Below are 23,036 nucleotides of genomic sequence, written 5' to 3'. Positions count from 1 at the left end.
AGACACTCACACCTCGGTGGAACCTTCGGGACATAGAGTAGAGTTGTCACCTGGTGTTTCACAGCTCACAAGTGAGCATCAGCAGATTGTGGAGACAGGGACAGCAGTGCAGAGTCCTAGTCGGAGGGCGCAGGACTCTGCCAGCTCGGCGTAGCTGCATGTCGACCCTCTGCCTCTGGGTCCATCCATAAGATCAGAGGTGATGGAACTCCATGCACAGATGCAGGAGTCTCTGGCAGGTTTTGTCTCTAGGGTCGCTGCGAGTGTGGAGCGAATGGAAGAGTCCATAGCGAACATGAGCAGAGCCTTTGTGGAGTCATTGGCGCATGAACGCAGCAACACGGAAAGGATGGCAACCTACGTAGAAATGATTGCTGCCTCCGTGGTAAAGCTGGCTACAGTAGAGGAGAGGAGGGCTATGACCATGGAGGAGGTTAGTCGCCAGGGTATGGAAAACATGGTGAGTGTTCAGAATAGAATGACATCTCTTGAGGAGCGATGGGCATCTATTGAACAGAGAAACGAGACCTTCATGGAAGTCCTTCTGAGTAGGACTGCCATTGCAGATACGGGTCCCCATGGCCCCCCTGATGTGCAGCAAGCTGCTCTCAAGCCACATGCAGGCACTGAGGGGGACCTGACCCATGAGAGGGAGGTTGGTGGCAGACCACAAGGAAGTGGGGGCTCCTCTCCAAGCGCTCACACTTCCATGCCACTGCAGAGCCCTCGGTCAGAGCCCTGCCAGAGTCCATACCCAACTGAGATAGACGTCTGAACTCCTGCACAGCCGCAGGAGCAGCAGACTGCTGACGAGCCCTCACAGGCTCGCCGCCCCACAGGGCGCCCGCCAAAGGTGTCAAGAAAGGAGCAGCAGGAAAGTGAGCAAGGGGCCTCCACATCTGCTGAAGCCACAGGGGAACCACTACGTAGGAGCACACATAAGAGGAAAATAAAGCACAGTCACAAGGGTAGTCACTTGAGTGAAATGTTGTATATTTTGTAAAAATGCCATCAGTTGCTTGTTTGGCATAAAAATTCTGATGGCAACTTCTGCAGTTGTGGCGTGTGTCATTTCGCGAATGGGGCTGGAGGTCAGAAAAAGCAATAATCCTGAGGATCGGGAGCAGTTTAGGATTCAACAAAGGAGGACAAAGGGATTAATTAAGAAAGGGAAAATAGAATATGAGAGTAAGCTTGCTGGGAACATAAAAACTGACTGTAAAAGCTTTTATAGATATGTGAAGAGAAAAAGATTGGTGAAGTCAAGCGTAGGTCCCTTGCAGTCAGAATCACGGGAATTTATAACGGGGAACAAAGAAATGGCAGACCAACTAAATACATATTTTGGTTCTGTCTTCACAAAGGAGGACACAAATAACCTCCCAGAGATGCCGGGGAACATAGGATCTGATGAAAGGGTGGAACTGAAAGAAATCAGTATTTGTAGGGAAATGGTGTTAGGGAAATTGATGGGACTGAAGGCCGATAAATCCCCAGGGCCTGATAATCTACATCCCAGGGTACTTAAGGAAGTGGCTCTGGAAATAATAGATGCATTGCTGGTCATCTTCCAGAACTCGATACACTCTGGAACAGTACCCATGGATTGGAGGGTAGCTAATGTTACCCCACTATTCAAAAAGGGTGGTAGAGAAAAAGCGGGGAATTATAGACCGGTAAGCCTGACATCGGTAGTGGGGAAAATGCTAGAGTCCATTATAAAAGATGTAATAGCAGAGCACTTGGAAAGCAGTGACAGGATCGGACAAAGTCAACATGGATTTACAAAAGGTAAATCATGCTTGACTAATCTACTGGAATTTTTTGAGGATGTAACTGGTAAAATAGATAAGGGAGAACCAGTGGATGTGGTGTATTTGGACTTTCAGAAGGCTTTTGATAAGGTCCCGCATAAGAGATTAGCGTGCAAAATTAAGGCACATGGGATTGGGGGCAAGGTATTGACTTGGATGGAGAACTGGTTGGCAGACAGAAAGCAAAGAGTTGGAATAAACGGGTCGTTTTCTGGGTGGCAGGCAGTGACTAGTGGGGTACCACAGGGATCGGTCCTAGGACCCCAGCTGTTCACAATATATATTAATGATCTGGACGAGGGAATTGGATGTAATATCTCCAAATTTGCAGATGACATAAAGCTGGGTGGGAGGGTATGCTGCGAGGAGGATGTCGTGAAACTCCAGTACGATTTGGACAGGTTGGGTGATTGGGCAGAAACATGGCAAATGCACTATAATGGGGATAAGTGTGAGGTTATCCACTTTGGTGGCAAAAACAGGAAGGCAGATTATTATTTGAATGGCAATAGATTAGGAGAAGGAGAAGTGCAAAGAGACCTGGGTGTTCTTGTGCACCAGTCGCTGAAGGTAAGCATGCAGGTGCAGCAGGCGGTTAAGAAGGCAAATGGTATGTTGGCCTTCGTAGCAAGAGGGTTCGAGTACAGGAACAAGGATGTCTTGCTACAGTTGTACAGGGCCTTGGTGAGACCGCACCTTGAATATTGTGTGCAGTTTTGGTTGCCTTACCTGAGGAAGAATGTTCTTGCCATGGAAGGAGTGCAGCGAAGATTCACCAGGCTGATACCTGGGATGGCAGGAATGACATATGAGGAGAGATTGTGTCGATTGGGCTTATACTCACTGGAGTTTAGAAGATTGAGAGGGCATCTCATCGAAACCTATAAAATTCTGTCAGGCCTGGACAGACTAGATGCAGGAAGGATGTTTCTGATGGCTGGGGAGTCCAGAACCAGGGGTCGTAGTCTAAGGATAAGGGGTAAGCCATTTAGGACTGAAATGAGGAGGAATTTCTTCACCCAGAGAGTGGTGAACCTGTGGAATTCTCTGCCACAGAGGGCGGTGGAGGCCAGTTCTTTAAATATATTCAAGAAAGAGTTGGATATATTTCTTCAGGCTAACGGGATCAAGGGATATGGGGAGAAGGCAGGGACAGGGTACTGAATTTGGATGATCAGCCATGATCTCATTGAATGGCGGAGCAGGCTCGAAGGGCCGAATGGCCTACTCCTGCTCCTATCTTCTATGTATCTATGTAAAATGGGATTATAAAGGCCAATGAGCGCTGTTTAATCGCCCTAAAGACCAGTCCCGCCTGTTGCAGGCGGGACTGATTCGGGACCATCAGACACGCCTGGGTTAAAATGGCTAGGTGTCGGGAACCAGGCGGGGGGGGTCCCGACCCCCAGGTTTTGCGATTTTAACCCCCCACACGCCTCAAAGCCCGCCTGACGGCTGAGTTAAAATCAAGCCCTAAGGATATGGATAGAATTCTGAAACAGGGATCCATTCACAAGAGCAGAAGAATCTGAAAGTTCCAGTTGAACTGATAACTAATCACGCATTTGAAAATGGTCTGCATCTCCCAGGGCCCTTAGCAACCACACTGCCAACATTAGAAACCGGACACTCAGGAGGTTACCATGCATGTACTATTATGGAAAAATATATGGCCACTGAGAGATGTGTAACAAATGAGGCCACCAATAGTGATCTGACATGAAGTGGAATAACAAAGCTAAATTGACAATAGTGGATTGACAATGTAAAGGAGGTATTAGGGAATCAGACCTGGCTATACAATTTCCTGTACCGTTAATTGAGCTCCGTAAGCTCCGTGGTATAAGTCATGAATTAATTGTTAGTTAATAGGTTTGGAGGATTTGTAGAAGGGAATTATAGCAGAATGACGCCCTTGTGGCTTGCTTCAACTTTCTTGTTAAAAAAAAGACAGATTTTGTTTGTCAAGATATCTAAACTCCTGTCTGAGGAAAACTTGGAGTTGAGCCCAGTTCACATGGCCTGGATCTGATTGCAACAATCAGCTCAGATCACACTGCACTGAAATCCAAACTAAGGCTAAAATGTTCATTCCCAATTAAACTGTTGTGCGATACTAGTTCATTATACTCTTTGTTCTTGTATATTTAAATAGGAGAGGAAGATATACATCTGTTTCTTCCACCCTTTCTTTGCATTCCTGAAAAGTGCCCTTCATATTTTTTTTCAAAAAGCAGCTTCTTGGAAGATAATGAGTGTGACCACATTAATCCTCTTCATCCTCACACAGAGGCTAATGAAGAAAAAAATAAGAACTTTTGTTATCTTGCATTCTTTTCCATTTTTAGTTAATTCCCCCCCCCCCGGCCCCCCACCCCCATTTAGGTTTCCCTGGGCAACACACGGCCTCAGGATGAGAGGGCAGGTGACCAGCTCCCAGCCACAAAGTACGCCACTCATAAATGCCACTTGGAGTTATACAAGAGCAACCTGCATTGACAGAATTCTGGGAAATCTCAGATTGAAAACTAGAGATGATGTGGAAACTTGAATGGTCTGAATTGAGTTGATTATTGTGAGGAAAGGAACAAAATGGCCCGCTGGGCACGTGATGAAGCATTTCTGGGTTTGGTGTTCACTATCTGTGGCCCCAACCACAGCAATACACCATTATCTGACTAAATGGCTGGGAAGTTCCTCTATTTCAAGAACTCTTCTATTACTGTTCTATAACTGTCCACTGGATTTCACAGGCTCAACCAGATTGACTTGCCCTCCGATTAAAAATCTCCCTCCTTTACCCCTTCCCCTCCCTGAGGAAGTGTCAAGTCTCCACTTGGTACTTCCTTTCATGGGTTGGCTAAGATTTGGACCTCTCCATGTACAGCAAATCACAGTCATGTATGACAAACTATGGGCACAAATGTTTATTGCTACCACTCCATTACAGCAAAATATGTACCATTAGGAACAATAACAGTTGTGCACAAACAACACCAACAAATGTATTGAATGCAAGACCAAATGCACCTAAGCTGCAATGAACCATAGACTTATGAGCCCAGTTGAAAATGGGACTGTTAATATGAAGAACACTGCCAATGTCATTGATGACACCCATCAATAATTTAACATTACAAGTACTGGTACCAAGTCATCTTTCATTTATACTGGAACTCACAAGTACATTATTATTTTGCCCCAGTTGTTTAGCTTGGTTATGAATAATGGCCTTTTGAATATACTTTATATTCTGAAGAGATAAATAGAATTCTAATGAGTATTCTGCTGCAGTTAAGTGAAATTGAAGCACAATATATCTGTATTCTAGATGAGTTAATAATTTATTCAATTTATGGAATTCTGAGGGATGAGTGTTCAGATAAATTGGCATTTAGAATCGAATTTTTGAGAACCTAAAATTTAGACGGTTTCTCGAGAGATGAAGTGTAAACATTCAGGTCATTCAACAAACAAATAATACAGCCCAGCCTACTGTCAGAGATCGCATGTTTAACTACTCGGAGAACGACAGAGATCAGATCTGTACATTTACCCATGAGGGAATGGCTAGAACAGGACAAGCAAATTTCTTCCTCTCTCCCACTTGGAAAAAAAAAGTGGACTTGCCTTTGTTGCTGTGGTTGGGGCCACAGATAGTGAACGCCAACCCCAGAAATGCGTCATCATGTGCACAGGTGGCCATTTTATCCCCCCCCCCCCCCACCCCCCTCACAGAAATCAGCTCGATTCAGTCCATTTTAATTTAGGGATCATCTCCAGTTTTCAAGCTGAGATTTCCCAGAATTCTGCCAATGCATGCTGTTCCTGTATAACTTCAAGTTGTGTTTCTAGAGTGCCGTACTTTGTGGCTCAGAGCTGCTCACCCACCCTCTAAGACCACCGGGATCGGTATCCTGACAAATATATGGCAAGGAACTGGACAAATCCTTAACCCCCTCACTTATTGGGAACTATATGGGGTTCACTGTCCTGCTTAAGTCTAGGAGTTGTTGTTGCCCAAGTTTGGCTCGCTGAAGTGTCTTAAACCACCTAATTTGGATTGAAAATAAATTTACTTTACCAACCCTCAATTAGGATACCCACAAGCTGCTGAGTGAATGAATTAATCCTTTTTGCTAAATTATCAAACAAGAAGTCAGACAACGAATCATGCACTAACAATTGTTTATTGAAAAGATCATAGTTATCACTACTTAAGCAATTAAAATATATAAATGATTATAGACCGGTTAACCTAGCAGTTTGAATAACAAATAATCAATAGAGTTACTTAATTAAATAAATAACCAGTTGAAAAGACAGTTCATTAGCGTCACCGTAATTCAGCATAAACTCGATCAAATTATATTTGAGAGTAGTATCTGAGACTGATATAAATTGACAAGATGAAATTAGGATTAATTCCTTAGACAACTGACAAGTGAACAGCATTGGGTAGCCAATCTATTGAATAGAATCTATACACTGGCGATTAGCAATGTTTCCAGAGCTTATACGACCATGCCTTTATGAGAAGTGTGGTCGACTTGATCATCATCCTCCCCTGGGACGGTGCCATCAGCTTCTGGAATGTCGAGTCGATGAGCTCCTTCGGTGGCGGGGTCATCTGCTCCACTCAGATCCCCTGTTCCAGCTGAGACCACCTTACACGAGTGACTGTTAAAGAAAAAAGAAGTTAAGGGAGGAGAAGTACAGAGGTAAAAAGAGGTAAAACCTCCTGATGTACACAAGTGAATTGTTAGCTGGCTTAAGTCACACCTTGCTCTCAGGTGTAGCTGTACAATCTGGCTTGTATAACCTCGCTTACTCTCTGTCCTTGTAATGTAGAGGTATCCTTCTACATCTTCTAGGTAAAGATTACTACAGAAGATGAGTAGAGAGGACAAAGAGAACCTATTTCAAACTAAAGAGTGAGAAAACCTGAGAGGTGGTAAGAGATGTGCCAAGCACCCTCTTACATACCTCACATTCAAAGAAAAACCCTGTTCTATTCAATTGATCAATCTGAGTAAGATGTATCAGGAGGTTTTACCTCTTTACTTCTCCTCCCCTAACATTTTCTTTAACAAAGGTTCCTACACAATATCAGATAAGGCACGATATAGTTATGCCCCCCAGCATTCATTTTAACCACTGACTCCATTTTGTGTGGCCACCTCAAGCTGAAACTCCATTTTGAGAACACAGCTCAGGCAATTTACAGGGCATTTTCCCTACACCTCTCATCCTGGGACTTTATCTATTGCCCAGAAAGACAAAATAACAAAAAATGGAAAGCAAAGTAAAATAATTAAAGTTCTATTTTTTTCCCTTCATCTTCTGTGAGGGCGAAGAACATTACTGTTGTCACACTCATCATCTTCCAAGAAGCTGGTTTTTACAAAATAAGGACAAGAATGTGGGCACTTTTCAATAATTGACAGCCCATGTAAATAGGTCAGCAATTATATAGGTCAACTAAATATAATTAACAGCAGCTTTGGCAGCAGTCATGAAAGCATTCAGAATCATTCTCCAGAATATTATCTTAAGCTGTTTCCTTTGATCAAGCCCTGTGTCATTTAACTGTAAAATATACAGAGAATTGTGCCTATAAATTGAATCCAGACTTCTCCCCAAGAGCAATGAGTGCTGACAATAATTAGACATTTCCCTGTATTGTTCCGGCTTGTCCGTGGTTCCTTTCCTGAATATTCCCACAAGCGGAATTGCACCATGGTAAACTTGATTATAGTGACATTGTTTTTATCATCTCGGCAATCTATCTCGGCAATGTCAGGTGTGCCACACTACATAATTGGCTAAACAATGTTGAGTTGCAGATGTAAACCCTGCCTCCATACAAGGTGTTGAAAACCAGGACCAGTTGTTGAGGAGAATTAGATGGAAAACAATAGGACTCCGACCAAACTCAGTTAATTGGGATTTTTTTATTGCTTCTTTTCCCACTTACACGTCAGGGGAATGGGACTACCAGTGATTTTAAAATACCCAATTATTTCATACATTACCCATTTTACTAAACAAAAGATCCTTGTTAGTCTATAGTAATAATGCTTAAATGTTGGAGTGCTAAGGAGGATTGCACAAATGGTTCTTATTGTGGTTATCACTGTGAGGGACACTGGGGAACAAAACACTTTTGTCGATCAGTGTGACCAAAGAATAAAGCTGCTTCTCATCTGCCCTAACAATGTGTCTTTATCTTTCATTGCACCAGTGTGACCTCTTGATATAATTTCCCTCACTCCCCATTCTTGGTCAATTTAGTGCCAATTGATGCCAAATTATGATTGGATTTGTGCTCTGCTCCCAAACCCACCAGGATATGCATTGGCACAGCCTGAACATATACTGCTTAAGATCCCTACAGTCATCAGAAAGAGTTTAGGGAGACTTCTAACTCAGCTGAAAAGTAGTGTTGATGTTTGGAAGAAAGGTAGCTATAACAAGAAGGTCAGTTGGCCATTTAACCTTACCTTGAAAATGAGACTAGACTTGCAGCTAAATAGTTGGAGTTGAATTATACTAATGCAGTGAAGCACTGTTGAGAGAACCTTTAAAAGGATCCCGTGACGTATCTGCGACCATTTAATCACCCAGGCAATATAGTTTTCTTCTGGAATTTTCTTGCAAGGTAGTTGCAAATATTATTGACAGTAGGAAATAATGTTGATCAGGGTACATGTAAAAGTTCAAATATAAATAAGGAGAGAGCTTAAATGCAATTATACCAATGCATGGATTTTCAGGAATAAAATATTAGAATTAGGGACAGAGGAAGCTGGAGAACATATTGATCGTATTGGTATTTGAGAAATGTAGCTGGGAGCACAAGATGGACAAGAGTGCAGAATATTTTGCACAGACTTATCAACCTAGGTGAAGTGGCATTTCTAGCTGTATTGTTTTTGGAAATCAACACCAAAAGGTTGAAAAATACAACAGTGGAAGTGAGATTTCAGAGGCAATATAGCTAGAAATTAATTGCTAGCTCCTATCAACCACTGACTCAAGGTGAACAGGTAGCCAGTATGGTCTGTAGGTTTTTGGGGGGCTCCATAGAACTGGGACCTTTGTACAACAATAGCAATACTCATGCTGGTAAAACTGACCACCATCATTACAAAGAAAGCCCAGATTTGATTCACTGAATGGAAATTAAATTCTGACTATTGCTTTTAAAGTGTTTTATTTTGATTCAGTAACGAAATCAAGTACCATACTGATTACAGCCATCTGGCCAAATGGTTCTTCGAAACCTCCACTTTTCAGATACAAGTAAAAGTAATCAGTGTCTCAGCAAAGGAACATGCTTATTAATAAGGAGTCCATTAACTAATATGTACTATATACGGGAACAGAGAAACGTGAAGTGGAAGAATCCACAGGGACTCTCATATGCTAATCAAATATGAATCAATGTCTTTCTTAATTGAGCCTGACAAACGTCTCCATGAGTGGCTGAGCTGCCAAGTGTGAAGCTTCTGGCCTACAGCCAGTGAAAGCCGATAGGAGCTGAGGATAGAATGTAGCACTTTCGTTTCAAGCACTCAGCCTTCACCATTGCCTTTGAGTAAAAGGTCACTTCAGCAATACCTATTTGCTGAAGGATAATCACAACACAATCTACTTTTCTCTCTTTCAAAGTTGCAGTGGCCAATGATCATAAAAATACACTTAATAGTTTCATGTTTTCTATACTTCTTTTCACTTTCACCATTAAACACATTGGAAATACATTCCAATTTATTTGGTGAAAATAAAATATATCCTCTGCCAATTTATTAATAACTATTGCATTATGATTTATTTTTATTACCTACCTTAAGCAGAATTGTGCTGAGGAATGTTTTAGAAGGGAGATTTTACCATGCACATTCTGGTTGGATCCTATCATTGACCCTCTGTCTCACTTTATCAATCTTGAGAGCTATTGCCATTTTATAATTTGGTTCTTTTTCTACCCTCAGTCTCATTTGAGGCATGTCACAAACTGCTACCTCTCTCCCCACTGGCTCAGCCTTTTACTCCTGTGAGTTTAAAATGGTAAAAGTGGCTAGCGGCAGCATAAAGAGCTTCTTTAAATTAATTCTACATTAGGTGGAGATTATTTAAACAGTTATTGAAAACAGCTGATCAAGTGGAAAAAGGAGATTGAAAGGACAGTTTGAACATTCCCAACCCAGAAAAATACCAGGACAGCCTAAACCATCCATCAGGGACTGAAAGCACATGTGTAAACTTAATAATCTCCATTGTACGTATAGAATACAGCACCAGTACATGAGACAGATGCCAAGCAATAGGGAAATTTTATGTAAAGAATACATACACTTTATACAGTTTCTGCTCCTCATTTAAGGTGCCAAACAAATAGGAGCAGCTCCATCATCTGAACAGTTATATGATTTTCTAATAGCAGGAGGCATGGTGAACATTCAACATTTACAGTTCAAGACATTGAAACATATACTAAACCACACACATCAAACCATCCCAGACACATAGGGCTGGATTTTACCAACCTCGGCGGATCCATGGCAGGTGACATCGATGGTGGGTCGCGGCCTTGCTGCCGGCTCCAGCCCGCTGTCCAAAATGACGTTCCCCTGATTGGGCTTGTTAAGCCCGCCCAGCGCATTTGCCGGCCAACTGAAGGAAGCGGGTCTTATGACGTCATTTGATGACGCATCATCAGCCGGTTTCCTTAAAGGGCCCATACGCAAATTTAGTTTGACAGTTGTGCTTTCAGTGTTCTACAGCATTGAGGTGCTGCAAACACTGACAATCACTGCACAAAGGTGCACGGCTGAACCCAGGCTCTCCCATGACTTCCTCTATATACTTATGGAGGGAATCACAGCACGCACTTCCTTTTGAATGGGCAGAAGAGACCTCCCCAGGAGACCAACGCAGCCTGGTTGCACATTGCACAGGAGGACACAAGCAGGGCTTTCATCAGGATGACCTGGCTGCAGTGGCGCAAACCTTTCAATGATCTCAGTAGATCATGAAACGTTAGTACAAAGCCACACTCAACCTCATCCTGCTATGCCACTCATCACGTCCCCATCACCCTGTCTTTCCTACCATACTCTTGTACACCTTTACACTCACCAACTTACCTTGCACCTCCACCCATCCCTCTCTATCTACATTATCACTTCCCCATCTCACTAGCCACTCCTCACACTCACCCTCATCCTAGTCCAATCATATCAACTAACAACACACAAGGGTAGGCAGTTGAGTGTTTTATGCAATGTTTGTGTAAAGTTTCTGTTAATATGGTGTCAAACATTGAAACCTTTATTTTCAACATTTTGTGTTCTTGGACAGATTTGTGTGGACCTTTGGAAGTGGTTTAGTGAGTTGCAGTGAATGGTGAGACATAACAGTACCTCCCCCCACCACCCCACCTCCCCCCACCCCTGCAATGATGATGAGTCTGAAATGAATGGTTTGGAATTGTAGGGATGCTTTATGGTGTTGGTGTAGGGTGATGCCAACTTGGTGCATCATGTGGCAGCCAGGGTGTACAGCATCAAGTGAAGTAAATCTGGCCATGGCGAGGCCATCCCTGGCCTCCCAGGCAGCAATGTTATCGGGTGCTGATGCCCTCTGTCCTATGCAGCATCAGTTGATTGCGGAGAAGGTTGGTGTTGTTGTTGCTGCTGTTGTGCCTGGTGCTGCTGGTGTTGGAGCTGATCATGGTGGGATTCTGAGGACCGAGGTGAGATAGTTTCAAGGGCACCGATGCTGATATAATAGATGGCAGGTGAACTTGAGATGACAGAAGCAATCTGTCAATGGTGAGAGAGGTTGTTCCAATGAGGTGACACTGGATAGAGAGTTTACTCCAAACACTTGCAGCCTGCATAAAGCTCAATCTGTCTTCCAAATGCAGTAAGCAACAGCTTCTAAGTTTGGAAAGTGAACAGCTGTGAGATGGGAGCTTTTATAGTACATTTGCAGCTATCAAGTAATGAGATGATTCCATGGCCATTCAACTCCCGACCTGCTTACCTGGCATGATCCCTGAGCAGCATAGATCCCGTAGGCAATCTGGTAAACTCTGATGGTGAGCTCAAAATAGTTCTTAATGGCCTGTGAACAAGGTCATAGTGACCTGAATTGCTTCCCCCCACCGCTGCGTGAGACATTGCGGGGTCCCAAACTGCTGTCAAAAAAATCAAATTTCCCACCTGACCCACCACCGATCGCGTCCGCTGACCCCCCAAAAAATTCCCCCCATAGCAATCACTTTACCTGATGTGTACATTTCCCCATCCTCTAACCACCCAGGTCTACTGCTAGCCTATTTAAAAATCAACCTAAAACACATAGCATTCAGTTTGATCTGAAATGAATGTGACTCCCAAAGTTGAGACCAACATCTTTTCATATTCAATTCATACACCCAATGGCATTGAATTATGGAGTGTGACTTTCTATATAGAAAAAAAAATCAGAGACACATCTTATTTTTCGACATGTATGCTGCTAATATCACTGAACAAATGGCCTGAACTGGAAGTGTTGCAAAGTCAAATAGGCAATACCCCTGTCTGGTCCCTATCACATCTATTCTCTGAATAAAACAATGTATTTTACAATTTTATATTAAATGTAGTCTCTATTTTGCATCTAAGTCATGCTATTACTAATCTAGAGGTGTTTGACGTTGTTAATAGAAAAAGTTCCACATTCCTTAACACTTAGATTCTTCACCTTGCTGACTGCAAGGAAATAAGTTTTGGTCTTCAATGTGATGTGGGCCTCATGCCTCCTTGCTTAGTTTCAGCTTTCATAAAAAGCACTCTGCTTCCTTAAAGGAATGCTCAGCACCTAGTTGATTTCAAAATTGTAAATATTAATAGTTTACTCACACACAAAATCCATTAGCACGTTTTCTGAACCATCTGCTGATGTGGGTGGGGGCGTCGTGCTCTTCGCAAGTCTTTAATTTCACCACCAGAACGGCGCACTGCTGCTGCTCCTACTGTGGTGCAGTACGGGGAGGATGACATCACTGCCACCAATTTACAGTCTTTTATGCTCAACAACTTCGCAGATGATTGAAAATAAAACTTTTATTTTGGAGACAAAGCTCTACAGAAATTTTTATAGGTGTAGCACGACTAGAAAGAAAAAGCTATTCGCAGTGATGTCATCTTACCCAGAATGTAGGAGGATGACATGTTTGTAAACCAGCAGATGGATGGATGTATTCACGAATCAGGGACACCTGTTCAAACCGTTTGACATGACACTTGTTTGAGAGTGTTATTCAAATCCAATATTCCTTTTATTTTATTTTAACAGGATAAATCCCTCTTTAAAGCACTGAAGCATTAAGCATTCCATTCCGTAAGAATCTGAAATAAGCAACATACTGAGCTTCAGCCTTTCATACACTGAAAGGAATGAAATCTAAACAAATCGTAACCAGCTCATGATATTAACATTTTCTGTTCTGCTCCATGGCACTTCTCCAACGTGAAATTCAAAGAGCGGTGAAGTTTCATTTGCTCTGCGTTACTGGTCGCCCATACTTCTCTCAGGGCAGGTTATCGTGAAGCGAAAGAGACTTTGTTTTTAATTATTGAAAATGTTTTTATGTTCTGGATTTTCAAAATCCCATCCCCATATGCGGTACGTTTTGCATTTTGGGGTAGTTAAATTCTTCGTGTTCCAGTCTTTGAGAGATTGCGGCAGCAGCGCAAAGCTCGAAGCATCGAAAGCAAGAGGAGAGGGATGACCACACAAAAAGGAACCTGTGTCAAATTGTTGAATGACCGCAGTTCCAGATCTATGAGTTTGGGGGTGGTACTGATTTATATTTAAGGCAGTGCAAATTCTGTGGTGTTCTCAGCCCAATATCGGCATAGTTCCAGCGACGGGGTGCGGGTGGAACCCAAACCTTTTAGGTTTCTGTCCCATCGACGACTGTGGAGGTAATTGCAATCTGGAGAGAGGAGTGTCAGGTGCTTGTTCTGTCCACTCCCCTTGTGTCCCATCACTGGGTGTGTCTGGGTCCATTCCCAAGCTACCCCAAGAATCCTGCGCTCCGATAGGCCCAATGGGACCCATGCCTGTTGAAGGATTGATTGCTATTGCTACCAAAGCCTACTATTCAGAAGACAAAGATAGAGCGACGGTACATTCTTATCTTTGTTTCAAGTGACCTCTAGTCTCCTTCACCTCCCCCTCCCCATCCTCGGGGCAGCAGGGTGCGTCCACACATCGCGTGGATCCCTGTTGTACCAATACAGGTGCAGCCACCCTCTCCTATTTATCAAATTACTGTGTGGTGCCAGTTCAGTGTGTTACAACAAGGAAGGAGGCAAACAAGATCTTAGTGTGTATAGACAGAGGGATACAACATAAGTTCCAAATAGTAATACAAGTTTTTTAATTTGGTGGACTTGGGGTCGGGCAGCATGAGAAGTCCTTACACTGCCTGCTCAAAGTCACTGGTGAGAGGCCTGAGCCATTTTATAGTAGGGCCTTATTTCATTCTCAACAGTGAGCTGCGAGCACAGAACCAGAGCTCAGGTGAAGATGTTAACCTAACCCGCGCGGTGGGAATGGTGCGCATTCGGATCGGATGCCTGTTTTAAACCCCGCCTGATTTTACGCTCTATTGAAATCAAATCGGTGTTTAAATCTTCATCGCTCAAGCTATATGCATTAATACCCTTTGCATTGTCCAGCCATTAAAAGGGATCCTTTTATCTGCAATTTGTTTCCATAGACTCTATCCTTAATTTTGTGAAAAGTGCATAGCCTTCATTTTAAATCTGGTATTCAAACAAAAATCCAAAATAAATACAGAAATACACTGAATTCAATCAGTATTACTCAGAAACCTTTTGTCGAGGGCCACAATCTCAACCAAGCTCTCACTCAAAGACCGTGGAGTCATGGTATGTAGATCTATGTCTATACCTCAGATTGCCCACACAATGACCTCATGCTTTCAATCATGTCACTATGGGCAGTCGCCAAGTGAAGGCTGGGCACTTCGCTGCAAAGAAAAGAAATAAAAAAACGATGGCCCCAAATTTCCTCTGGGATTCTGCCGAATCCCACCATAACTATGGGAAGAGTCCAGTGGAACCCACTGGAAAATAGCAGAAGCCCAGTTCCATTGAGCTCCCACCATTTCAAGTATTTTCCAGGCAGTGATGTAAGGGACAGAAGCTCTACCTGCCCCTTCCACAGAAAATAATGTTGGGGTGCCCCCTGGCACGGACTTCCTATGTCAGGCATTCCTACTTCCCTAGCTTATTTGGGACACAGCACAACACTGGAGATTTTATACACTGAATGAGATGAGATGCACTGGCCTCCAGATGGGTGGAACTGAGCCCCACTGAACGGGTTTGCGGGGTGGGGGGGGTTCCAAATCAGGGAAGTGGTCCAGACCCCAAAGATTGGAATTTATTTTTACAAAAGAAACTACGATCGGTCCCTTTGCACAAAGTACTTGGAGGCTCCATGGGATCTGGGCAGAGTCTAAACATCTCCCCCCTCCACCCCGAAAGGGAGCCAGTTGCCGGATTTTGTGGCTGCATGGGGCGGATGGACTTTAGAGACGCTCCCCTAGTGGCATGCTCACCCGTTGGCCCCGTGCAAATGAGGTGATCCTCCACTGAACCCGCAAACTCCGAAGGGGGTCAGTGTCCGAAGGCACAGATGGGCACAATCCCTACGTAACTGTTAGGATCGTGGCCCGTGGATTTTCAGTGTCCATACAACCAATAGTTCTGTTTTAATAGGCCCCTCTCAATCGTTGTATGGAAGGTGAGCATTTCCTTGCCTCTTTTTGCTGGGCAGCAAGAAAAAGAGAGAAGCCAGCACTGAATGCCAGCTATCCACAGTTGGGCAAGATGTGAAGAGGCTCAGGAGTACATGGAGTAGGTGGTTTGCTGAAAGCCACAGGTGGAGTCTGGGTGGCCCTCACATGGCTCCCATACTCCCACACTGTGAGTACCATTGCCTATTCATAGATCTGTAATATTTCACTGAAATACATTCAATTATTGATTTTCAAGACCGATTGTCAACACTGCAAGATAACATTGATCAACTGCTTAAATCCAACCATTTTTCTTATTTTTATTGGTGAAGCAACTTGGGATATTTATTTATATTAAAGGCGCTGTATAAAAGCAAGCGGTTGTTAAATAATTTAATACATTATTGAATTGGTAATAAGAACTTGCATTTATACAGCGCCTTTCACCGTCTCAAGTCGTCCCAACCGCGCTTTACAGTCAATGAGGTACTTTTGAAGTGTAGTCACTGTTGTAATGTCGGAAACGTGGCAACCAAATTGTGCACAGCAAGCTCCCACAAATGGTAATGAGATAATGACCAGATAATCTGGCATTGTTTGAGGGATAAATATTGGCCAGGGCACCGGGGAGAACTCCCATCTCTGTAGCGCAGATTCCCAGGAAGCGGCAAAGGTGGCGTAGGCACCACTGGGGCAGGTTGACCTGCTGAAGTGCCACCTGCTGCAGTTCCAGCAGTACAACAGCTTGCCAGGAATTTCTAGTCGGTTATCTTCAGCACGCCATTGCTGTCCAATGTACTGTGTATCCTCTCTCAATATTAAATGACGTCTGATTTGATACATGGGGGATACCAAGTGGCAGTGAATTACAAGGCAATGTAATCTCAGAGGTCAGATGATGTCAAACTGTGTGTTTGTCAGCTGTACGGCGAAATTGGATTTTCTGCCTGCAATTCACTGATGGCCACCTAGCATTACTTATAATATTTAGTGAACGATAAATCATTTTTTTAAATAACTACTGTTAATGTAACCAGTTTGATGTGATCTTCACTGAGCTCCGAGACGGGACTTTCAATGATGTAAGTCCCCACAAGATGCTAGTAGAACAAAAACAAATCACTATTCTTTACATACAACAATGTTACTGAATCTATTTCCCTGATGAATAACACACCCATCTAAATAAAATGAATCTCTAACTCATGTCGAAATCTTAATTAGTGTCTTTCCTTAATTACCAAACAAAAGTCAAATTGACAGCAGGCAATTAAATATAAAATACTAAACACAAAGTGAATCCTCTGTGATGCAAGGGATGCAGAAATGAGCTAAATGAAAGCAAAACTGTCTTGAATCTCTCAAAGTAAAACACAGGACTTCCAGTGGCTGCTTCTACTGTTGGATTGGTTTCTCTATTGTTTGAAATGTTCGGAGAGTTGCTTCTGTCTCTGCCTACCCAACCCCTCCCCATGAGAGAAGAGAGCAAGAGAGGGAGAGAGAGAGACTGTAAGCATGATGAACTGATTGCACAGTGCACACAAGCAGAATATTTGCAATCTTATCCTTATCAGCTTCATCAGGAAACATCATGATTTTATCTCACGGTCTGCGTGTATGTGATTGCGGATTTTGATATCTTATTTCATTTTCTAAAAAAAAGGAAAAGATCTATTCTCACTGATCAATAAAATAAGCAAACAACAAAGGGAGAGACACAGCCAAGAGGGGCATTGTCAGGTGAGGCTGTGGACTAGCTGCTGTGCGGTGACAGATTACCAAGAAAGGAGAGCCAGACTTAAGCAACTGCACTTGAAGGAGAGTGCAATGACTCTGAGGTGAGGGAAGCCCGAAATCCAGAACGATTGTTGCAGCCGGTTGCTCCTGCCTGACCTCCGACCCCACCATTGGTGCCAGGTTGGAACTGCTAATGACAGCAACCAGCGTCTGAGCTCAGCTGTAAGGGCTGTCCGTTTGCTTTTGTATTGCCTTTCATCTGGATGTGGACTAGAATGGATTAACAAGACCACTGGGGAGAACACAGGCAATTAAAAAAGAAACATTAAAAGATATTTCAAAGATTTATTGAGATTACATTTCGGACTGCAATAAAGCTACAGCCCTGACTAAAACCAACCAACTGCTAACAGGTACAGAAATGTTCTTTGTTTTTATTGAAGCTTTTTAGTTTTACTGTGCTGTATAATCTGTTCCTCCGCTAACTGCCAGCGATTGTTGCCGTGGTGATTTGAGTGTAGTTATTGGGTGCCAAAGTTTACCCAAGTAAGATACAGCATCAATCAGTAATGTATACAAGGCACATGCAATTTTATTAGGACTTTGCCAACAGTCGAGGGAGAAAAGACGGAGGAGCTCTGGGTCGCTTGCTGTCACAATCTACAGTCTGTGCCTGGTTGAATTGATATTGTAGCCCGAATCAAACAACTATTAGCCCTGGTTTGGTGACTTGCCTCGATCAGTGCTGTTCGCCGTGTCTGATGTCTGCAAACGCTGACTGGTGTGATGCACAACTTGGGGGAATCGCTGCTTCCTACCTTACAGTATGTTTAAAATCAGTCTGTAGTTTCCAAAAAAAATCTATCAATCTCTGTGGTGATGCTAATGTGGCTGGGATGGAGTGACCTTTACTTGCATTGTTTCTGTATTCAGAGGCTTCTATTAACTCCATTCTCTTCACAGGGTTACAATTCCATTTGAAATGTAATTAGAATAAATGAAAGACAAAGGAAGAATAGGACAAATACAAATACATAGCTATTTGAGAAAAGCGGGGAAGACCCAGGATCTCGTGTGTGTTGGTATATACAAGACTAGGGGCAGCAGAAAAATCTATGTTTAGTGTAAATAAGAAGCAGACAGAAGGCATCAAACTGTTTAACCGGGGGGGGGGGGGTTGATATTTTATTAACATCAGCTATTTTAGTGCCCATTTTTGGGCACCAAAGTGGTGCCAGATTTGAAGCTTTATACCGTGGATTTAGTACTTCAAATCTTTGGTGTCTGACAGAATGTGGGCACACCGAACAGACAGTGACACATTGGGAGAATATCCTGTCTTGTTTTAAATAATTCTCTATATTATCCGCTTAATGGAAAGTTCGGTCATTCTCTTGAAAAATAAATATTTAATAGAAACTCATTTAGGATCTCCTCTAGGTCAGATCTGGTGACCTGCAAGCTATTTTCCATGCTGAGGCAGGATGATCCTTAACAAACTCTTATTATGGAGTGCTGTTCATTGCTTTTGGTAAGGAGGAGGATATTATCAGCTGCTCTCGTGGAAACTGTCTAATGATTCCCTTTCATAACAGAAAGTTCAGGTTCATTGTAAGTCCTGAGGAGTGCCAGTCCAAGTAAACAATTGAGGGCTTCCGGAGTATAATAGTTTATGTGAGACCCATGTTTTTACCTGTGACTAAACATTGCAAAGCTCCTGCCACGGACTATATAGCTTAATGAAATAACACAGGTGAGTGGGGAAGCAGATTGAAGGAGACTAGTTGAGTGGCAGAAAGAGGTTTTGAAATCCTAAGACTGTACCACTTCCAGATTCGAGCAGCCAGTAAAACTATAAAGTCACTGTTTTGTTTAAAGCGTGGAGCGCACACCTATCCTTCACTTGGAAAGTTCCTGATTCAAACCACTAATGCTGCCAAATATATGGTAACTTGTGATATTAAAAGGCAAGTGTTTATTGTGAAACGGCAAATAATTCAAATGCTTTTAAAGCTAAACATTTGTTACAGCATTATTGTACTTACGTTTTTGTGTCGATTAATACTTCCAGTATTTTTCTTTTTTTCAGTTTTAAAGGTCAAAGTGAATATAAATATCACATTTTTAATATCTAGCAGTATTTAAATGTTATCCAATACAGCTAACCTGTAGCCATTATAGTAATACTGGAGGACCGCTGCAACTCTGAGCTAAGGTTTTTACAAAATGTCTTCCTTAAATCCGTAAGCTGCAACCCAACAATGAGGTAATCAGTTTACAATGAACAAAAACAGATTAGTCCTTGATAGCTATGACAGATTAAATGCATAAGCGCACATCGCAGCCTCGAGCTCAGAGACGTATTTTCTGCTTTTAGTAATTCATAGTACACGCTGGTGAAAAGTAACAATTCACTCATGCTTAGGACTGTAAGGCTCAGATGTGTTTCAATCTGAATTCCTCTCTTACAGCACGCAAAGGGTAAACAGCAATGGTTCATTCATCTAATACAAGATTTGTATCCGCTTCACTACACATCAGATAAAAATAAAAGAAAGCCATTCACATTCAGTTTAATCCACTCCACAATCAGTATTTTATTTGTATCTTATTCATGGCTGTTGCACATATCTCCTGTAAACAAGTAGGTTATGTGACCAGTACAATAGATCAACCAATATCTGGGACTAGAACAGGCTGTGTTGGTAAGGGAGAAGCGGTGGCTAACTTTTCTCCAATGGGTGCATTGCCTACAACAGTGTACATCTTCTGTGTAAATGGTGGAAAACTCCTGCATCATAAGCATGTGGTCCTGATATCAGGGTCACTCGTTGTGGGCATGTATGTTATTTGGAGCAACTTTTATAATTGAAAAATCCAAGTGATGGGCTAAGACCTCGGCCAGGAATTTCCTCGGAGCTGCTCGCTCTCCGCTGCTGTAAATTCGCCAGAAGCGTGCCATCCTTACCATCACATCCCATTGACGTGTGTAAGCAGGAATTTGCCCCACACTCCCAGTAAAGTTATGCTGGCAAAGCGGGAGCATCGCCAAGGAATTTCTGGGCCCCAGAAATGAAAAGAGTGGGATTGAAGATGAGATCAATCAAGAAGTCATGTTGAATGACACCAAACTTGGGTTTCAAAAGCCTGTAGATAAGAGCACAAAGGGAAGGCTGAGGGAGGTAAGCTGTATCACAGTTTTAAATAAAAACAGAAAATGCTGGAAATACTCAGCAGGTCAGGCAGCATCTGTTGAGAGAGAAACAGAGTTAACGTTTCAGGTCGATGGCCCTTCGTCAGAACTGGAAAAAGTTGGAGATGTAACAGGTTTTTAAGCAAGTGTAGGGGCAGGGAGAGGGGGGAGGGGAGGAAAGAACAAAAGGGAAGGTCTGCGATCGGATGGAAGGTAGGAGAGATTAAGAGACAAAAGGGATGATGGTGCAAGGCAAAAGGAGATGGTAATGGGACAAGTTACGAAACAAAAGATGAGTCTAGATAAAGTGTAAATGACAATAGCAGGATGATCAACAGCTGCCATGTGAGAGAGAGAAAAAATCATAGGGGCCGAGGCTATGGTCTGAAATTGTTGAACTCTATGTTGAGTCCAGAAGGCTGTAAAGTGCCTAATCGAAAGAGGAGGTGCTGTTCCTCGAGCTTACGTTGAGCTTCAGTGGAACAGTGTAAGAGGCCAAGGACGGTGAGGTCAGAGCGGAAGTGGAGCGGAGAATTAAAGTGACAGGCGACCGGAAGCTGAGGGTCACGCATACGGACTGAATGGAGGTGTTCCGTAAAGTGGTCACCAAATCTGCGTTTGGTCTCCCCAATGTAGAGGAGACCGCATCGTGAGCAGCGAATACAGTATATTAAATTGCAAGAAGTACAAGTAAATCGCTGTTTCACCTGGAAGGGGTGTTTGAAGCCCTGGACAGTGGGAAGGGGGGAGGTAAAAGGGCATGTGTTGCATCTCCTGCGCTTGCACAGGAAGGTGCCGGGCGAAGAGGAAGGGACGTTGGGGGTGATAGAGGAGTGGACCAGGGTGTCGCAGAGGGAGCGGTCGCTTCGGAATGCTGAAAGGAGAGGGGAGGGGAAGACGTGTTTGGTGGTGGGATCACGCTGGAGGTGGCGGAAATGGCAGACGATGATCCATTGAAAGTGGAGGCTGGTGGGGTGAAAGGTGAGGAGGACAAGGGAGGGAGGGGAAGGAGTGAGAGCAGAAGTGCGGGAAATAGAATGGACACGGTCAAGGGTAGTCTCAACCACAGTCTGGTGAATCCTCGGTTGAGGTAAAAGGAAGACATGTCGGAAGCACTGGTATGGAAGGTGACTTCATCAGAGCAGATGCGGCAGAGACGGAGAAACTGGGAGAATGGAATAGAGTCCTTACAGGAAGCGGGGTGGGAGGAAGTGTAGTCCAGGTAGCTGTGGTAGTCAGTGTGCTTATAGTGAATGTTTGTCAATAGATGGAGACAGAGAAGTCGAGGAAGGGAAGGGAAGAGTCGGAGATGGACCATGTGAAGGTGAGGGAAGGATGGATGAAATTTTCTAGTTCAGGGCGAGAGCAGGAAATGGCACCGATACAGTCACCAATGTACCGGAAAAAGAGGTAAGGGAGGGGACCTGAGTAGGACTGGAATAAAGAATGTTCCACATATTCCACAAAAAGGCAGGCATAGCTAGGCCCCATGCGAGTTCGCATAGCAACACCTTTAATTTGTAGGAAGTGAGTGCAGTCAAAGGAGAAATTGTTCAATATGAGAACAAGTTCAGCCAGGTGAAGGAGGGTGGTGGTGGAAGGAGACTGATTGGGCCTCTGTTCGAAGAAGAAGCGGAGCACCTTCAGGCTATCCTGGAGGGGGATGGAGGTGTAGAGGGATTGGACGTCCATGGTGAAAAGGAGGCGGTTGGGGCCTGGAATCTGGAAACTGTTAAAGTGGCGGAAGGCGTCGGAAGAGTTGTGGATGTAGTTGGGAAGAGACTGGACAAGGGAGAAAAAGTAGAGTGGAGATAGGAAGAGATAAGTTACGTGGGGCAAGAACAGGCTGAAACGATGGGTCTACCAGGACAGTCCTGTTTGTGGATCTTGGGAAGGAGGTAGAAGCAGGCTGTGTGGGTTTGGGGAACTATAAGGTTGGCGGCCGCGGAGGTAAGATCTCCAGAGGAGATGAGGTCACTGTCACTATCCTCATCATTCAATGGATCATCCTTTGCCATTTCCGCTACCTACCACCAAACACATCTTCCCCTCACCTCCCCTTTCAGCATTCCAAAGGGACCACTCCCTCTGCGACACCCTGGTCCACTCCTCTATCAACCCCAACACCCCATCCCCTTCGCCCGGCACCTTCCCGTACAATCACAGGAGATGCAAAACCTGCCCTTTTACCTCCTCCCTTCCCACTGTCCAGGGCCCCAAATACTCCTTCCTGGTGAAACAGCGATTTATTTGTATTTCTTGCAATCTAGTATACTGTATTCACTGCTCATGATGCGGTCTCCCCTACATTGGGGAGACCAAACGCAGATTAGGTGACCGCTTTGCGGAACACCTCCGTTCAGTCCGTATTGGTGACCCCGAGCTTCCGGTCGCCTGTCACTTTAATTCTCTGCTCCACTCCCACTCTGACCTCTCTGTCTTCGGCCTCTTACACTGTTCC

General features: G+C 43.6%; 1 long non-coding RNA gene across 1 annotated transcript; it reads right to left on the bottom strand.

Moving 5' to 3' along the window:
* Positions 1-5,985: 5,985 nt before the first annotated feature.
* LOC147106074 (uncharacterized) lies at positions 5,986-19,744 on the bottom strand. The gene is made up of 2 exons (XR_015081327.1): positions 19,428-19,744; positions 5,986-6,494 (listed from the first exon to the last, which is right to left on the bottom strand). It is a non-coding gene; the product is annotated as an uncharacterized LOC147106074 (long non-coding RNA).
* Positions 19,745-23,036: the final 3,292 nt, after the last annotated feature.

Source organism: Somniosus microcephalus, chromosome 16 (genome assembly GCF_052327205.1).
Source record: "Somniosus microcephalus isolate GS21.2 chromosome 16, FLI_Smic_1.0, whole genome shotgun sequence".
In the NCBI taxonomy this organism is placed as follows: domain Eukaryota; kingdom Metazoa; phylum Chordata; class Chondrichthyes; order Squaliformes; family Somniosidae; genus Somniosus; species Somniosus microcephalus.
This window is presented reverse-complemented; position numbering and strand designations above follow the sequence as displayed.